Below are 18,807 nucleotides of genomic sequence, written 5' to 3'. Positions count from 1 at the left end.
GGATCACAAGGTCAGGAGATCGAGACCACAGTGAAACCCCGTCTCTACTAAAAATACAAAAAATTAGCCGGGTGCGGTGGCGGGCGCCTGTAGTCCTAGGTACTCAGGAGGCTGAGGCAGGAGAATGGTGTGAACCCAGGAGGCAGAGCTTGCAGTGAGCCGAGATCGCGCCACTGCACTCCAGCCTGGGCAACAGCGTGAGACTCCGTCTCAAAAAAAAAAATAAAATAAAAAAATAAAAAAAATAAAAATAAATAAAAATAAAAATTTCTTTCTCTGCTTTCGAGTTTTTTTCTTAAACAAAGATTAGACCATATCGCGTATACTGTTCTTTAAACAAAGGTGATCTTTTCTTGTTCATAAACATAGATCTACATTAATCTGACTTTGTTCTTCATTGCTTAAGAAGAAAATACACCTGTTTATTTTTAGAAACCATAGTTTATTTAATTTTAGCTGTTCATACACATTATATTAAGCCTAGAAAGACTCAACCACAACAAGCAGCAAGGAAATTTTCGTCTGTCCTCTGTGTGTCAAATTTATCTGCACACACTTGAAATCTCTGGGTTTGCATTCTCAAATATCTGCTTGAAGGGGAAAGATATATACACAGTGTTTCTGATTTCAAGAATGACTGGATTAACTTGGTTTTTCATTCTCTTGGGAGTCAGAGAGAAGACAGAAACCAAAAGGCAAAGAGGCCGTCATTCATCCTCATGTCCCCAGCATCTATCAAATAAACAGGAGTTCAATAAATTGGAAGTATGTACTTGGAGAATCAATAAAAGCTTCCTGGAAAAAATGGAGTTTTAGGCTGGACGCGGTGGCTCACACCTGTAATCCCAGCACTTTGGGAAGCCAAGGAGGGTGGATTATGAGGTCAGGAGATCAATACCATCCTGGCTAACATGGTGAAACCCCATCTCTACTAAAAATACAAAAAATTAGCCTGGCATAGTGGCGGGCACCTGTAGTCCCAGCTACTCGGGAGACTGAGGCAGGAGAATGGTGTGAACCCTGGAGGTGGAGCTTGCAGTGAGCCGGGATCGCACCACTGCACTCCAGCCTGGGCGACAGAGTGAGACTCCTTCTCAAAAAAAAAAAAAAAAATGGAGTTTGAGCTGAGACTTTGGGCAGGCAGGATCGGCCAAGGCAATTGTGAAAAGAGCTTGAATTTCTGGTGGTAAGAAAATATGAGCTAGACAGGGAACCAGGGGAGAGCACATGATACACATCTGGGTTAAGGAGGAAACTTGGCCCAGCAGAGCAGGGACTTGACCCTGGGAGTGGTGGGGAAGGTAAAATACCAGAAGGTGGGCTAGAGGGCAAAGGATCTCACAATCCATACAGAGGAGTTTGCTCCAGATGAAATGGAGAGCCTTGGAAGGTTTCTGAGCGGGTAACTGATTGATGAGGGCAATGCTAAAAATTGTGAACCTTGCAGGATGGTGCCTGGCAGAGATCCTCTAAGCAGGGAGCCAAAAAGGAGCCACTTGGGGAAACCTAGATTTAGGATGATACCTCTGGACTTGTGGATGGCAGAGGAAATGTCTGAGATGAGCTGCTGAGACCAGCTCAGTCAGGGAGACCCTAACCCAGTGGTGCTAGAGGAATTAAAAACACACACACAGAAATATAGAGGTCTGAAGTGGGAAATCAGGGGTCTCACAACCTTCAGAGCTGAGAGCCCCAGGCAGAGATTTACCCACATATTTATTAACAGCGAGCCAGTCATTAGCATTGTTTCTATAGATATCAGATTAACTAAAAGTATCCCTTATGGGAAACGAAGGGATGGGCCGAAATAAAAGGATGGGTTTGGCTAGTTATCTGCAGCAGGAGCATGTCCTTAAGGCACAGATCACTCATGCTATGTTTGTAGTTTAAGAACGCCTTTAAGCGGGTTTTCTGCCCTGGGCAGGCCAGGTGTTCCTTGCCCTCATTCCGGTAAACCCACAACCTTCCAGCGTGGGCATTATGGCCATCATGAACATGTCACAGTGCTGCAGAGATTTTGTTTATGGCCAGTTTTGGGGCCAGTTTATGGCCAGATTTTGGGGGGCCTCTTCCCAACAATGGGCTTGACGAGAGATTTCAGTGGAAGAAACACGAGCCCATGGTGAGTAATTGGTGCATGACTGGATATAGAAGCAGAAGGTAGGGGAAGGAAGTTCCAGCCAGTGTTAAAGGAGGGACAGGTAGCCACCTCCATGGCTGCCCCCACAACATCTCCCCATCCATTGTGACACTGTGTGAAGTTCCACTGTAAGAATTTGTTTTGATTATCTCCCCTACTGCTAAGCTTTCAAAAAGAAATTTCTGCTGAGAAGTGCTACTCAATGATTGAATCCACTCTAAGTGCTAGGAACATGCTAGCTCTCTTTCCTTCCTGGGAAGAACAGTGGAGAGGGGTGTTGAGCCTAGAGCTATAATGGGAGTCCAAAAGATGCCTTGCCCCTACCTCACTCCTGAGTCCAAAGGACTCAAAGATGATGCCTGAGTGACAAAAATAAACATTCTCTGGATGGGTGTGTCAAGTAAAAATTATAGAAAGCCATTGTTTTGGACCAAGCTTCCATACCAAACCCCAGCAGACCAGACTAAAAATCAAAGCAGAGCCACCCATGCTAAGGACCCAAGATAGGTTGTTAACTGACCTGAGAAATCAGGAGAAAGAGATAACAGGCAATTTCCCAAACAGGCCCGTTTAAATCTTCAATAGGCATGATAATGAAGTTCCTTTGCTTTAGTCCTTACACAAAAAATGTGGCCTGAAGTCACCTGAGTTATTTTTCTATTGTGGTGTCTCACTGTCCCCACCTTAAAAGAAAAGTAGCTTGGAAAGACTAATAGTCTTTGTTTTTTGCTTCTGTGCTATCCAGCCCGTCTTTGTCTGTAAGGCCAAGCCCTTCTGCTTAGCTCATGACAACACTCACTGTATTTTACGGGATGAAGTGTTGCCCTATTCTAGAATCACAAATCAAGCCAATTGAGATCTTTAAACTGAATTTGATGTACTTTTGTCTTTTGAATGGTGAAAATTGTAATTTTAAAAAATAAATAGAGGAAGTTAGAGAAGGAGAAAGCACAAGCCTTCGTAGGAGGTTGTAGGAAAAACTTAAGAAAGCTCTGTTTTCTGTTTGTGACAATATAAACTGATATATATCAGAATAGGGCATCGTCATTTCTACCTCCTCACCACTATACAAGCTGGGTGAAATCTATTTTTTTAAACAGTCATATTGAGGTATACATGACGTATAATAAACTGCATATATTTATTTTTAAATTTTTATCATTCTCTTAAGAAACTCAGTCTATAAACTACATATATTTAAGACATGCGGCCGGGCGCGGTGGCTCAAGCCTGTAATCCCTCCCACTTTGGGAGGCCGAGACGGGCGGATCACGAGGTCAGGAGATCGAGACCATCCTGGCTGACACGGTGAAACCTCGTCTCTACTTTAAAAATACAAAAAACTAGCCGGGCGTGGTGGCGGGCGCCTGTAGTCCCAGCTGCTCGGGAGGCTGAGGCAGGAGAATGGCGTGAACCCGGGAGGCGGAGCTTGCAGTGAGCTGAGATCCGGCCACTGCACTCCAGCCTGGGCGGCAGAGCGAGGCTCCGTCTCAAAAAAAAAAAAAAAAAAAAAAAAAAAAAAAAAAGACATGCAATTTGATATGTTTTGACATAGGTATACATCCATGATGAAATCATCACCACAATCAATATCACATATCACAGATCCATCATCCCCAGTAAAATCTGTTTTTGAGAATCACTAAGAAAATCTCCAGCCGGAAAGAGATCATTGAAGCCTCCTTGCTTTGCAGAGGAGGAAAGGAGGCCCCAAGAGGAGAAGCGACTTCCACAAAGCCTCAGGGCTCATCTGGGCTAGAGCAGGCACCAGGAGCTCCAGCCTCAGACCCTGGTTCACTGTTCCATCCAACTAACTAAGGTAATTCTACTTGGTTCTAGGAAAAGACCATGTTAGACCAAATGCTTCTTCATCAACCTATCCCCCAGGAAGCTGTAATTCAGAAAGAGAAAGATGATAGCTCTCTTTAGAGAAGTGTTTTAATAGCATATCACTCCCTATGAAGATGATGTTAGGCACACTTCGCCTTTCTTGCCCTTTAACCCCAGAAGGTGAGATAGCCTAACAGTAGGGTGAGTAGGTCACTAGATGGGACCATATGAGAAAGAACCACAGATTGAAGCCTTCGGTAGAGTTACCAGACTCTAAAGCACTTCAAACTCAAAACTCTGAATGCCTTTGCCTGTAGAAACATGGTTATTTGTAGTACTTTTTGTCCCCCTGCCTTGGGTTTATTTGTACAAATAGCACTGGAGGACATCAGCCCCATGCAAATGGCAGCCCAGGGATCACACCAGTCCTCTGTCCTCATATTGGCAGACAAAGGTCTCTACTCTGAAGCATTTGTGAGAGCCTGGACACCTTTTGGAGTCTAAGCTAGAACTGAAGCTGGAGCTGCAGCCTAAGCCTTGCTTTGATACTTGGCCTTGGCTTTTGGCTGGCAGAGTCTGAGACCCTTGGCAATGCAGGCACAAGCACAATTCCCAAGCTGTGTTGCAGAATTTTTGCTCCTCAGTTCAGCTAAAACGAGGTTCTTGTCACACAACCAGGAAAGATTAGGCATGCAGACACATTGAAGGGTGAGTAGAGTGGAGTTTACTGGGCAAAAAAGAAAAAACTCTCAGCAAAGTGAGAGGGGGTCCTGCTAACAGGCCCCCACTTCACAGATTGATTTCAGGTCGCCACACATGAGCTGAAGAGGCCAGGTTCTTCCTCCAGCACAAGGTGTGAACTTCCCATGGCACCACCCCATCCTCCCAGTGCACAGGCAGGTCCCTGGTCCATTGCGGGCAGGTACAGACAAGACCCTGGGCAGGTTCCCCCATCTGCACAAAAGCATCTGATGTAAACACTTGTGGGGCAGGTCAGAGATTCTCCAGGGACCCCTCCCCATATCTGCCTCCTGCATCTATTATTTCCTCCTCTAAAGAAGTCCATCTAACTGCCTTTAGAATAAGGATTAAGATAAGGATAAGGATGAAGACCGATCTTAACTGCTTCATGCTGACAGTAGGCGCTGTTTTGGGATAACGGCAGTGAGATCTCCCTCAGAGGCCTATCTAAGGGTCCCCAGGAAAAGGGGCCATTGTCCAAGTCCCAAGTTGCATGATCATTTGGAGTTTGAGGGCCTGAAGGTGAGAAAAGACAACCTGGGTTATTAGGAAACATGTCTCAAAATGAAATAAGGGAGGGTAAGGACAGCTCAAAAACCACAAGGCTTTTCACCAGTTTGCACAAGAAGAAGCAGGCCAAAAGCCCGACTGATAATAAAAAGCTTTTACCCTTTTGCCAGCATGTCAGGCTTCTGGTTTCTCTTTCCCCAAGCCCAGTCCTAAGTCAATGAGTTTAAGGTTTGGAAAATTAACTTTTTCCAGTTTGGAAGAGGTATCCAAGTAGAAGGTATTGTAGTACAGAGACACAATTACCTATCAGTGAAGAGAGCACAGAGGAGGAAAAAGGAAAAAAGAAGGTTTTCTTTTTTTCAAAGGAGCCCCAGGGCTTCAGGATGCATTTGAAAGGGGTACAGACTGAAGATGAATGGCTACTCGTTTAGAAAGAGGGGAGCGAGGCATCCCAGGTTCCCTTCTCTTCCTAGAAAATATCCAGGGTACACGTTCCCTTCTCTTCCTAGAAAATATCCAGGGTACACGAGAGAGAAAGCGAGGTGTTCCTCCTGGCAACTGTGACAGGGTGCCACCCATGGGTGTCAAAGTGGCTTTCACACATGTTAACAGGGGGGCCTCGGGGGTAAGAATATCCGCTCTTACCAACATATGCCATATCTCCTCTGCCGTCAGTAGTCTTCGAGTTTTCTAGACCTCATTTATGCCACGGATACTAGCATAACCTTTATCCATGAAACAGGAAGCTTGGCTTAATCAGCAGGACTCAGTCACACTCTGCTGTGCCTTTTAACTTCCATTATCATCTACCTCTGGATCCCTCAGATCCAGTTTTATTTCCTAGGGCTTCAACCCGAAGCTTGGAGTTGAGTTTGGGACAAAAATGTTTCTCTGGAAGGGGGAGGCAGTGTTGCATGGACTCCTTATCATAAATTGAACACTAAGGTGAAACTATGGAATTGAGCCATCCTCCAACAGGGAGAGAAAAGGATGTCCTGTGACATGCCCAGATAATTGGTGGCTATAGTTATGCTTGCTGAGATTTGCGTATGTGGGGCTTGGCTTTAGTTAACTCCCTTGGTCTTACTTTCCCAAAAAGGAAACCTCCAGTTGATGGACATTCTATTTATTCCCATCACCTGGCAGAATTCACAGGCTAATTGCTCAGAACTAGAATATTGATCCAGATTTTTACATCATCCATCCCGTTTGTTCCTTCCGAGTTGCAGCCAGGGATTACTGGTTAGTTCAAAAGAATAAGCACGATTAGTATAAAATGTAGGCAAGAACTTAAAAACAACTAATGAGTCTAGAATTTAATGACAAATGTATGATAAATTTTAAAACATAATTTCTCTCTCTTCGGTCCTCATTTTGTTAAAAACATACCATGATAGGACTGAGTTGTTTGCAAATAGACTTTAGTCTAATACTTGGCCTGATTATTTGCATAAAGTAGCCCTTTTAGACTGGCTTTGATGAAACTCTGTTCCACAAGGAATCTCACATAGGACTTTCTAAAGCTGAGCCCAGGCATGGGTTTGTACCTTCAAATACCTGTGAGTTGGGTAAACTCCTCCCTTCTTGAGGTCCCAAGAGCATGTGGTTCCTGGCCTGTTGGAATGTGACATTACTCACCACAGGTTAGGAACCCTGTACAGGGACTGTGAAGACAAGGTATGAGGCCAGTTTTCCCGAGGGGCTTTTATCATGTCTGCAAGTTGAACTTGACCCTTAAAGGGAAGCATACTCATCCAGTCAAAGCTTTGGTAAAACAACCAGTTTCTCCAATCGCATCCTGTTGCAAAAGAAAATGGATTCTTATTGCACTAATGGAAACTATATTGCCATAAGTTAAGAATACTCACAACTAGTTTCCAAATCCTGGGCCTGGCGTGGTGGCTCATGCCTGTAATCCCAGCACTTTGGGAGACCAAGGTGAGTGGATCACCTAAGGTCAGGAGTTTGAGACCAGCTTAGCCAACATAGTGAAACCCCTTCTCTACTAAAAATACAAAAATTAGCTGGGCATGGAGGCAGGTGCCTGTAATCCCAGTTACTCAGGAGGCTGAGGCAAGAGAATCACTTGAACCCAGGAGGAAGAGGTTACAGTGAGCTGTGATCACACCATTGCACTCCAGCCTGGGCAACAACAGCAAAACTCCATCTCCAAAAGAAAAAAACCAAAACAAATTCCAGAGAAGCCAGGCAGAGAAAGAGAGACAAACATGCTCCAAATTTTGTTCACAGGAGTATAGCTTACTTAATTATTATTATTATTTTTTTTTTTTTTTTTTTTTTTTGAGACAGAGTCTCACTCTGTCGCCCAGGCTGGAGTGTAGTGGCCGGATCTCAGCTCACTGCAAGCTCCGCCTCCTGGGTTCAGGCCATTCTCCTGTCTCAGCCTCCTGAGTAGCTGGGACTACAGGCGCCTGCCACCTCACCCGGCTAGTTTTTTGTATTTTTTAGTAGAGACGGGGTTTCACCATGTTAGCCAGGATGGTCTCGATCTCCTGACCTAGTGATCCACCCGTCTCGGCCTCCCAAAGTGCTGGGATTACAGGCTTGAGCCACCGCGCCCGGCCAGCTTACTTAATTATTAAAGGCCATAAATAGTTCAAAATAAGTATCCTTGACTCTGAGAAAATAAGGATCAGCAATGTTCCAAGCAAAAGTCAAAAAGATTCCTTTAATTTTCTATTAACTTAGTCAATTCGGTTAATTCTTGTTTTGCTTGATATTCATGAACATTTCAGCTCTTCATGAGTTCTGTGTGTTTTTCCTTTATTCCAATGTCATAATCTCCAAAGTTATCAGAAACCTCCATTTGAGAGCACCTGTCAAAGTTCTATAGCTGATTATAAATCATCTTTTGAGGAGGATTAAAACAAGACAACCATGGTCTGTGAATAACAAAATGTCCAGGGTAGTTATCATCAGAAACATGATTGACAAAGAAATTTGGTTATCCTCGTGATTTACAATACGTAACAACCTTAATTGTTATTGATAGCATATACTTAGACATTAGAATTTTTTAAAGCCCATATAATTTTGGAACATGTATTAATATTAGGTCCTAAAATATAACTTGAAGATTAAACATCATTTTGGGAATCCCATGTACCTAAACATGTCAACTAATCCTGTTTACCTCTCTTCTGAATGCTCCAGGGGCCCTCTGTAGCATCCAAAAGCTAAGTGTCAGGAAAGACAATTTTGAAACTGAAGTTTGATTTTTGGGAAGCCTGTTAAATATGTTAGAGGTTTAAAACAGTTGATGTTATAAAACAGAATTCCAGATTACCATAAGTTATTTATTTTGCCAAAATGGTGACTCAAAAATTTTTTAAAAAGCAAAAAACTTTTATAACTCTTTTGAATTTAGTCAACGTTCACAAAGAGAATTTATTTTGCAAGATCAATTTTTTAGAAACCTTCCATAACTTGTTTAAACTTTTAGCTTTATCTTAGCTAATTCAAAACAATCCTTTAACCCCAGGCAAAAATTTACATTTTGACGATATCTGCATTTTACCAATAATCTTTAAGGCTGTTTTTATTTCTCAAAGATTAAAGTCACATGAACTAAAAGGTACTATAGCTTTTATATTCCCTTTAAAAACTATTTGATCCAAGTGTTTATCCTTCTTTAAGTCAATAAGTTAGAGCTCTTTTTATAGACATCACATACACAATACATGTACTACTAAACAGAGAGGTAAAAGAAAATCCAGTAGCCATACATTTGCCAATCTCCTAAATGGATTATTGGCTTCTGGGTGGAGCCTTTTAAGAACAAGGCTAGGAAAATATGCCATTTTTAGGGCCTAATACACAAATACAGCTGGGAGGCAAAAACAGATTTTGAAAGGGATCCATCTGCCTTTAATTCCCAGGGATCCATGAGTAAAACAGAAGTCTCTCCCCTCTCATGCTTGCGTTAAGAGTGGTAAGGCAAATGAAGAAAAATATTTCAGTTAATAAGAAAAAACCTTTTTCCAGCAAACAAGATTCAAGAAGAGAAAAACATAGCTGGGTGTGAGCCACACCTGTAATCCCAGGACTTTCGGAGGCCAAGGTGGGTGGATCACCTGAAGTTGGGAGTTCAAGACCAGCCTGACCAACATGGAGAAACCCCATCTTTCTAAAAAGACAAAATTATCCAGGCATGGTGGCACATACCTGTAATCCCAGCTACTTGGGAGGCTGAGGCAAGAAAATCACTTGAACCCAGGAGGCGGAGATTGTGGTGAGCTGAGATCATGCCATTGCACTCCAGCCTAGGCAACAAGAGCGAAACTCCATCTCAAAAAAAAAAAAAGAAGAGAAAAACTTAAAGGCTTTTTAAATATACTCATAACTTGGATATCCACTTTTAATGAAGATGAGCACTCTTTAAGAAAGTCCTTTTAAATCCCTTGTTATCCAACTTTAGCCGTGCCAAGCAGCCAATATTTCTGACAGAGAAAGGAAAATCCAAGGCAGTTCATGGAGGGGAAAAGAATCAACAAATGACAAGAAGTCATGTGGATGTCAAACCAGAAAGAACTCATTCCCTAAGCCAGGATTGAATCTAGGCTGCCATTGTAAAATGGCAGATGCTAAAATAAAGCATTGCCTTGTGGTTACAGGTCACACTTCCAAAGATGTAAAACAAGATGGAGAGCTGCAGCAAAGTTTGCTGCTGACCATACGGAAAGGTATGCAAAGCACACCAGATTGGCTACAGCTTAAGACAAACCTGGCAAATCCTTTTTCTTTTTTTTTTTTTTTTTTTTTTTTTTTTTTTTTTTTTTTTTTGAGGCGGAGTCTTCACTCTGTCGCCCAGGCTGGAGTGCAGTGGCACCATCTCGGCTCACTGCAAGCTCCGCCTCCCGGGTTCGCGCCATTCTCCTGCCTCAGCCTCCGGAGTAGCTGGGACTACAGGCGCCCGCCACCGCGCCCGGCTAATTTTTTGTATTTTAGTAGAGACGGGGTTTCACCGTGTTAGCCAGGATGGTCTCGATCTACTGACCTCGTGATCCGCCCGCCTCGGCCTCCCAAAGTGCAGGGATTACAGGCGTGAGCCACCGCGCCCGGCCTAAATCCTTTTTCATAATCAAAACTTCACAGAGAATATTAGCTGTGTTAGTTGGGGTCCTGGCCTAGTAAAATGTTTTCTAAAAAGGAAAAAAAAAAAAGTCTCACTTAAAATTTAACTTCTGACCTGGTAGAGAAAAAGAAAACAAAGCAAAACAAAAAAAAAGCTTAAATGCAGGGCTGTGTTAACTGCCACAGGGTGGAGAAAAGAAAAAGATGCCTTTGGAAGAACCTTTTATTCTTATGCATATGGATTCCTGCAACAGGGAGAGATACTTAATTGCTGTCTGATGGAGCTGGCCCCCTAGGCCAGGGAAGGGGAAGACTCCATGGATGCATAGCCGGGCTGGCCAACGTGCCATTCAGCACCCTTGGGAGCCCCAGCCCCAGCCAGGAGGGGAGCAGGGAGCTGCTATTCGCCCATCCATCCTGCACGATCTTGCAGTCACTGAGGTCAGGTGGTGCACAGTTTCCTTTACCATCAGAAAAAGTCTGAGGACAAAAAGGCTTAGAAGCAAAAGGGAAAAAGATGTTTTGGTTCACATCTTACTCACCCTTCCTCAAGTCCCTGTTCAGGCACCAAAATGTTGCAGAATTTTTGCTCCTTAGTTCAGCTAAAACCAGATTCTTGTCACAAGACTGGGAAAGATTAGGCACATTGACTGGTGAGTAAAGTGAAAAGTGTTGAGCGAAAAGAAAAAAAACCTTTCAGCAAAGCAAGAGGGGTCCTGCTAACAGGCCCCCACGTCACAAAATGATTCCATGCCACCACACGAGCTGAAGAGGCCAGCCTCCTCCCTGTTGCCCAAGGTGCGAAATTCCCATGGCTCTACCCCATTCTCCCAGTGCACAGGTGGGTTCCCAGTCCATTGCAGGCATACACAGACAAGACCATGGGCAGGTTCCCTCATCTGCACAAAAGCATCTGATGTAAACACCTGTGGGGTGGGTCAGAGGTTCTCTAGGGACCTCCTTATCTGCCTCTGCATCTAACACTTGGGGTGGGTAATGTAAGCAAGACGATTGAGCTCACAGCTGATGCCCGTTGGGATCTTGGGCTTAACCTCCTCAGGCTTTACAACGGCCTTGATAACCTTGGCACGTGCATCTTCTTTAGGACCTTCTTGTTGTGCTTCTTGTAAAAGCAGATGTTCCTCAGGAATATGGGGTCCACCCCCTTAAAAGATGCATATCTTTGTGATGAGGGCTTCTTGATGCCATTTCTGTGCCATTTTCAGGACTGGTTGTGTATGGTATGGTTGTTGGACTTGGCCATGTCTGCACCATAACATGTGACTCCCGAAGGGATTGATACTAGAAGAGAAAAGCTATTCGTAATAAAATGAGTTCTACAGCACTATTAATAAACTATTAATGATACGTTTCAAAAGATTATGAATTAAATAGACATTGGTACTCTCACAGGGAAATACATAAAATCATGGTTGGCAGAAATAGGATGAACCTGGGAGGCAGAGGTGCAGTGAGCCAAGTTTAATCAACCAAACTTTAAACAAAATTTTTCATTACAGGAAGATGAAGGTTGTATCAGTTTCTTCTTTCTCTGGAACCATGAACAAGGCTCAATTCTCTGGAGCCACGAACATTTAAAACCTTATGGGATTTTTTTTTGTTTTGACAAATGTACCATGGCCATGTAAGATGTTAATATTAGGGGATCCTTGGTAATCTAGTGGCTGGGAAAAAAAATTACAGGTAGCTGGGTGAAGGTATACAGGAACTCTCTGTATTATATTTGCAACTTTTCTGAAAATCTAAAATTATTCCAAAGATTATTTCACAATAGAAAATTTATTTTATAAAATAAAACCTTCTGAAAAATCACATGCCAAAAACAATGAAAAGGCAAATAATGTACAATGGGAAATATTTACAGCATGTATAATAAAGGGTTAATATCCTTACTATGTAGAAACTACCTACAAAATTCTATAAGAAAAATCTTGTAAAAAATAAATAATGAGTCTCTGTTCCAAGATGGCCAAACAGGAACAGCTCTGGTCTACAGCTCCCACTGTGATCAATGCAGAAGATGGGCAATTTCTGCATTTCCAACTGAGGTATCTGGTTCATCTCATTGGACTGGTTGGACAGTGGGTGCAGCCCATGGAGGGCAAGCCAAAGCAAGGTGGGGCATTGCCTCACCTGGGAAGTGCAAGGGGTCGGGGGATTTCCCTTTCCTAGCCAAGGGAAGCCATGACAGATTCTGCCTGGAAAAATGGGACACTTCCGCCCAAATGCTGTGCTTTCCCCATGGTCTTAGCAACCGGCAGACAAGGAGATTCTCTCCCGTGCCTGGCTCAGCAGGTCCCATGCCCATGGAGCCTTGCTCACTGCTAGCGCAGCAGTCTGAGATCGACCTGCGAGGCTGCAGCCAGGCTGGGGGAGGGGCATCCGCCACTGCTGAGGCTTGAGCAGGTAAACAAAGCAGCCAGGAAGCTCAAACTGGGTGGAGCCCAATGCAGCTCAGCAAAGGCTACTGCCTCTATAGACTTCAACTCTGTGGGCATGGCATAGCTGAACAAAATGAAACAGACAACTTCTGCAGACTTAAAAGTCCCTGTCTGACAGCTCTGAAAAGAGCAGTGGTTCTCCCAGCATGGCGTTTGAGCTCTGAGAATGAATAGACTGCCTCCTCAAGTGGGTCCCTGACGTCTGTGTAGCCTAACTGGGAGACACCTCCTAGTAGGGGCTGACAGACACCTCATACAGGCGGGAACCCCTCTGGGACAAAACTTCCAGAGGAAGGATCAGGCAGCAATATTTGCTGTTTTGCAATATTTGCTGTTCTGCAGCCTCCACTGGTGATACCCAGGCAAACAGGGTCTGAAGCAGACCTCCAGGAAACTCCAACAGACCTGCAGCTGAGGGACCTGACTGTTAGCAGGAAAACTAACAAACGGAAAGGAATAGCATCAACATCATCAAAAAGGACATCCACACCAAAACCCCATCTGCAGGTCACTGACATAAAAGACCAAAGGTAGATAAAACCACAAAGATGGGGAGAAACCAAAGCAGAAAAGCTGAAAATTCTAAAAACCAGAGTGCCTCTTCTCCTCCAAAGGGTCGCAACTCCTCACCAGCAATGGAACAAAGCTAGACGGAGAATAACTTTGACAAGTTGACAGAAGTAGGCTTCAGAAGGTTAGTAATAACAAACTTCTCCAAACTAAAGGAGCATGTTCTAACCCATTGCAAGGAAGCTAAAAACCTTAAAGAAAGGTTAGATGAAGTGCTAACTGAATAAACAGTGTAGAGAAGACCTTAAACGACTGATGGAGCTGAAAACCATGGCACGAGAACTTCATGACGCATGCACAAGCTTCAATAGCCGATTTGATAAAGTGGAAGAAAGGGTATCAGTGACTGAAGATCAAATTAATGAAATAAAGTGAGAAGACACATTTAGAGAAAAAAGAGTAAAAAGAAATGAACAAACCTTCCAAGAAATGTGGGATTATGTGGAAAGAGCAAATCTACATTTGATTGGTGTACCTGAAAGTGAAGGGGAGAATGGAACCAAGTTGGAAAACACTTTTCAGGATATTATCCAGGAGAACTTCCCCAACCTAGCCAAGGCAGGCCAGCATTCAAATTCAGGAAATACAGAGAACACCACAAAGATACTCCTCGAGGAAAGCAACCCCAAGATACATAATCATCAGATTCACCAAGGTTGAAATGAAGGAAAAAATGTTAAGGGTAACCAGAGAGAAAGATCAGGTTACCCACAAGGGGAAACCCATCAGACTAAAAGTGGATCTCTCAGCAGAAACCCTACAAGCCAGAAGAGAGTAGGGGCCAATATTCAACATTCTTAAAGAAGAGAATTTTCAACCCAGAATTTCATAGCCAGCCAAACTAACCTTCATAAGTGAAGGACAAATAAAGTCCTTTACAGATAAGCAAATGCTGAGAGATTTTGTCACCACCAGGCCTGCCTTACAAGAGCTCCTGAAGGAAGTACTAAACATGGAAAGGAACAACTGGTACCAGCCACTACAAAAATATGCCAAACTGTAGAGACCATCGATGCTATGAAGAAACTGCATCAACTAATGGGCAAAATAAACAGTTAACATCATAATGACAGGATCAAGTTCACACATAACAATATTAACCTTAAATGTAAATGAGCTAATTGCCCCAATTAAAAGACACAGACTGGCAAATTGGATAAAGAGTCAAAACCCATCAGTGTGCTGTATTCAGGAGACCCATCTCACATGCAGAGACACACATAGGCTCAAAATAAAGGGATGAAGGAAGATCTACCAAGCAAATGGAAAGCAAAAAAAGGCAGGAGTTGCAAACCTAGTCACTGATAAAACAGACTTTAAACCAACAAAGATCAAAAGACACAAAGAAGGCCATTACATAATGGTAAAGGAATCAATTCAACAAGAAGTGCTAACTATCCTAACTATATATGCACCCAATACAGGAGCACCCATATTCATAAAGCAAGCCCTTAGAGATCTACAAAGAGACTTAAACTCACACACAATAATAATGGGAGACTTTAACACCCCACTGTCAATATTAGACGAGATAGATGATAGATAGACGAGACAGAAGGTTAACAAGGATATTCCGGACTTGAACTCAGCTCTGCCCCAAGAGGACCTAATAGACATCTACAGAACTCTCCACCCCAAATCAACAGAATATACATTCTTCTCAGCACCACATTGCACTTATTCTAAAATTGACCACATAATTGTAAGTAAAGCACTCCTCAGCAAATGTAAAAGAACAGAAATCACACCAAACTGTCTCTCAGACCACAGTGCAATCAAATTAGAACTCAAGATTAAGAAACTCACTCAAAACTGCACAACTACATGGAAACTGAACAACTTGCTCCTATATGACTACTGATTAAATTAAAAAATGAAGGCAGAAGTAAAGATATTCTTTGAAACCAATGACAACAATGACACAACGTACCAGAATCTCTGAAACACATTTAAAGCAGTTTGTAGAGGGAAATTTATAGCACTAAATTCCCACAAGAGAAAGCAGGAAAGATCTAAAATCAACACCTTAACACCACAATTAAAAGAACTGGAGAAGCAAGAGCAAACAAATTCAAAAGCTAACAGAAGGCAAGAAATAACTAAGATCAGAGCAGAACTGAAGGTGATAGAGACACAAAAACACCCTCAAAAAAATCAATGAATCCAGGAGCTGGTTTTTTGAAAATATCAACAAAATTGATAGACTGCTAGCAGACTAATAAAGAAGAAAAGAGAGAAGAATCAAATAGACACAATAAAAAGTGATAAAGGGGATACCACCGATCCCACAGAAATACAAACTACCATCGGAGAATACTATAAACACCTCTAGGCAAATAAACTAGAAAATCTAGAAGAAATGGATAAATTCCTGGACACATACACCCTCCCAAGACTAAACCAGGAAGAAGTTGAATCTCCGAATAGACCAATAACAGGCTCTGAAATTGAGGCAATAATTAATAGTCTTCCAACAAAAAAAGTCCAAGACCAGATAGATTCACAGCCAAATTCTACCAGAAGTACAAGCGGAGCTGGTATCATTCCTTCTGAAACTATTCCAATCAGTAGAAAAAGAGGGAATCCTCCCTAACTCATTTTATGAGGTCAGCATCATCCTGATACCAAAGCCTGGCAGAGACACAACAAAAAAAGAGAATTTTAGACCAACATCCCTGATGAACATTGATGTGAAAATCCTCAATAAAATACTGGCAAACCAAATCCAGCAGCATATCGAAAAGCTTATCCACCATGATCAAGTTGGCTTCATCCCTGGGATGCAAGGCTGGTTCAACATATGCAAATCAATAAATGTAATCCATCACATAAACAGAACCAGTGACAAAAACTACATGATTATCTCAATAGATGCAGAAAGGGCCTTTGACAAAATTCAACAGTCATTAATGCTAAAAACTCTCAATAAACTAGGTATTGATGGAATGTATCTCAAAACAATAAGAGCTATTTATAACAAACTCACAGCCAATATCATACTGAATGGGCAAAAACTGGAAGCATTCCCTTTGAAAACCAGCACAAGACAAGAATGTCCTCTCTCACTGCTCCTATTCAACATAGTGTTGGAAGTTCTGGCTAGGGCAGTCAGGCAAGAGAAAGAAATAAAGGGTATTCGATTAGGAAAAGAGGAAGTCAAATTGTCCCTGTTTGCAGATGACATGATCGTATATTTTAGAAAACCCCATCGTCTCAGCCCAAAATCTCCTTAAGCTGATGAGCAACTTCAGCAAAGTCTCAGGATACAAAATCAATGTGCAAAAATCACAAGCATTCCTCTACACGAATAACAGACAAACAGAGAGCCAAATCATGAGTGAACTCCCATTCACAATTGCTTCAAAGAAAATAAAATACCTAGGAATCCAACTTACAAGGAATGTGAAGGACCTCTTTAAGGAGAACTACAAAATGCTACTCAACAAAATAAAAGAAGACACAAACAAATGGAAGAACATTCCATGCTCATAGATAGGAAGAATCAATATCGTGCAAATGGCCATACTGCCCAAGGTAATTTATAGATTCAACGCCATCACCATCAAGCTACCAATGACTTTCTTCACAGCATTGGAAAAATTTACTTTAAAGTTCGTATGGAACCAAAAAAGAGCCTGCATTGCCAAGACAATCCTAAGCAAAAAGAACAAAGCTGGAGGCATCATGCTACCTGACTTCAAACTCTACTACAAGGCTACAGTAACCAAAACAGCATGGTACTGCTACCGAAACAGATATATAGACCAATGGAACAGAACGGAGGTCTCAGAAATAACACTACACATCTACAACCATCTGATCTTTGACAAACCTGACAAAATCAATAAATGGGGAAAGGATTCCCTTTTTAATAAATGGTGCTGGGAAAACTGGCTAGCCATATGTAGAAAGCTGAAACTGGATCGTTTTTTACACCTTATACAAAAATTAATTCAAGACTTAAATTTTTTTTTATGGTTTTAGAAACCATAAAAACCCTAGAAGAAAACCTAGACAACACCATTCAGGACATTGGCATGGGCCAGGACTTCATGACTAAAACACCAAAAGCAATGGCAACAAAAGCCAAAATAGACAAATAGGATCTAATTAAACTAAAGAGCTTCTGCACAGCAAAAGAAACTACCTTCAGAGTGAATAGGCAACCTACAGAATGGGAGAAAACTTTTGCAATCTACCTATCTGACAAAGGGTTAATATCCAGAATCTGCAAAGAACTTAAACAAATTTACAAGAACAAAACAAACAACACCATCAAAAAGTGGGCAAAGGATATGAACAGACATTTCTCAGAAGAAGACATTTGTGCAGCCAACAGACACATGAAAAAATGCTCATCATCACTGGTCATCAGAGAAATGGAAATAAAAACCACAATAAGATACCATCTCATGCCAGCTAAAATGGTGATCATTAAAAAGTCAGGAAACAACAGATGCTGGAGAGGATGTGCAGAAATAGGAACACTTTTACAGTGTTGGTGGGAGTGTAAATTGGTTCAACCATTGTGGAAGACAGTGTGGCAATTCCTCAAGGATCTATAACTAGAAATACCATTTGACCCAGCGATCCCATTAATGGGTATATACCCAAAGGATTATAAATCATGCTCCTATAAAGACACATGCACATGTATGTTTGTTGCCGCACTATTCACAATATCCAAGACTTGGAACCAACCCAAAAGTCCATAAATGACAGACTGGATTAAGAAACTGTGGCACAGGCCAGGTGCAGTGGCTCACGCCTATAATCCCAGCACCCTGGGAGGCTGAATCAGGCGGACCATCTGAGGTTGGAAGTTCAAGACCAGCCTGACCAACATGGAGAAACCCCATCTCTACTAAAAATACAAAATTAGTTGGGCATGGTGGTGCATGCCCGTAGTCCCAGCTACTCAGGAAGGCTGAGGCAGGAGAATCACTTGAACTCAGGAGGCAGAGTTTGCAGTCAGTTGAGATCGTGCTATGGCACTCCAAAACTAGGTCTAAAAAAAAGAAAAGAAAAGAAAATGTGGCACATATACACCATGGAATACTATGCAGCCATAAAAAAGGATGGGTTCATGTCCTTTGCAGGGTCATGGATGAAGCCGGAAACCATCATTCTCAGCAAACTATCACAAGAACAGAAAACCAAACGCTGCATGTTCTCACTCATAGGTGGGAATTGAACAATGAGAACGCTTGGACACAGGGCGGGGAACATCACACACTGGGGCCTGTCAGGGAGTGGAGAGCTGGGGGAGGGAAAGCATTAGGAGAAATACCTAATGTAAATGACGAGTTGATGGGTGCAGCAAACCAATGTGGCACATGTATACCCATGTAACAAACCTGCACATTGTGCACATGTACCCTAGAACTTAAAGTATAATAAAGAATTTTTTTAAAAAAACCTACAAAAAAAGAAAAAAAACTTAATTCTTTTGGATTGAAA

The 18,807-nt window shown here is 42.3% G+C and overlaps 1 pseudogene; it reads right to left on the bottom strand.

Annotated features, from left to right (window-relative positions):
- Positions 1-4,428: 4,428 nt before the first annotated feature.
- On the bottom strand, positions 4,429-11,579 carry LOC135969921 (large ribosomal subunit protein eL29-like; annotated as a pseudogene).
- Positions 11,580-18,807: the final 7,228 nt, after the last annotated feature.

The sequence above is a fragment of the Macaca fascicularis genome, chromosome 3 (assembly GCF_037993035.2).
Source record: "Macaca fascicularis isolate 582-1 chromosome 3, T2T-MFA8v1.1".
Classification (NCBI taxonomy): Eukaryota; Metazoa; Chordata; class Mammalia; order Primates; family Cercopithecidae; genus Macaca; species Macaca fascicularis.
The sequence above is the reverse complement of the archived record's forward strand: the minus strand, read 5'-3'. Positions and strand labels throughout refer to the sequence as shown.